Genomic DNA, 1,337 nt, shown 5'->3' with positions numbered 1-1,337 from the left:
GCTCCTATCCTCACCCTTGTGTTTGGATTATCCATTCTTCTTCACTCTTATTCCCTTTCTTCTTCTACTCACACAAAAGAACCTCTCTCTACTGAGGCAAAGAGGATCCCTATTATTATTTTCTGTTCCATTCTTTTTTATATGAGCAGGAGCAAGGACAAGAACATTCTTGTTGAAGCAGACCCTGAACCTGAAAAGACTCTGAAGAGGAAACTAAGAGCAGCTAAATTACAACAATCCAGAGACAACCTTACAGAAATTTTCGAAAAGGAAGAGGAGATGGCAGCCAAAAATAATAATAATGCAAGGAAGATGCTTGGTGACTTTACTGCACCAAATTCCAATTTACATGGAAGAAGCATCTCCATCCCTACCATTGGAGCAAACAATTTTGAGCTTAAACCTCAATTAGTTTCTCTGATAGAACAAAACTGCAAGTTTCATGGACTTCCATCTGAAGATCCCTTTCAGTTCTTAACTGAATTCTTGCAGATATGAGATACTGTTAAGACTAATGGAGTAGATCCTGAAGTCTACAGGCTCATGCTTTTCCCTTTTGCTGTAAGAGACAGAGCTAGAATATGGTTGGACTCTCAACCCAAGGACAGCCTGAACTCTTGGGATAAGTTGGTCAAGGCTTTCTTAGCCAAGTTCTTTCCTCCTCAAAAGCTTAGTAAGCTTAGAGTGGATGTCCAAACCTTCAGACAGAAGGAAGGTGAATCCCTCTATGAAGCTTGGGAGAGATATAAGCAACTGACCAAAAAGTGTCCTTCTGACATGCTTTCAGAATAGACCATCCTGGATATATTCTATGATGGTCTGTCTGAATTAGCTAAGATGTCATTGGATACTTCTGCAGGTGGATCTATTCACGTAAAGAAAACGCCTGCAGAAGCTCAAGAACTCATTGACATGGTTGCTAATAACCAGTTTATGTACACTTCTAAGAGGAATCCTGTAAGTAATGGGACGCCTCAGAAGAAGGGAGTTCTTGAAATTGATACTCTGAATGCCATATTGGCCCAGAAAAAAATATTGACTCAGCAGGCCAATATGCTTTCTCAGAGTCTGAATGGAATGCAAGCTGCATCCAACAGTACTCAAGAGGCATCTTCTGAAGAAGAAGCTTATGATCCTGAGAACCCTGCAATAGCAGAGGTAAATTATATGGGTGAACCTTATGGAAACACCTATAACCCCTCATGGAGAAATCACCCAAATCTCTCATGGAAGGATCAACAAAAGCCTCAACAAGGCTTTAATAATGGTGGAAGAAACAGGTTTAACAATAGTAAACCTTTTCCATCATCCACTCAACAACAGATAGAGAATTCTGA

At 40.2% G+C, this 1,337-nt stretch overlaps 1 non-coding gene across 1 annotated transcript; it reads right to left on the bottom strand.

Moving 5' to 3' along the window:
* Positions 1 to 675: 675 nt before the first annotated feature.
* Positions 676 to 783, bottom strand: LOC112781025 (small nucleolar RNA R71). Its single transcript, XR_003191824.1, has one exon. It is a non-coding gene; the product is annotated as a small nucleolar RNA R71 (small nucleolar RNA).
* Between the last annotated feature and the right edge of the window lie 554 nt (positions 784 to 1,337).

Source organism: Arachis hypogaea, chromosome 19 (assembly GCF_003086295.3).
Source record: "Arachis hypogaea cultivar Tifrunner chromosome 19, arahy.Tifrunner.gnm2.J5K5, whole genome shotgun sequence".
Taxonomy (NCBI): Eukaryota; Viridiplantae; Streptophyta; class Magnoliopsida; order Fabales; family Fabaceae; genus Arachis; species Arachis hypogaea.
Note: the sequence above shows the minus strand (reverse complement) of the source record. Positions and strands in the feature narration are given on the sequence as shown.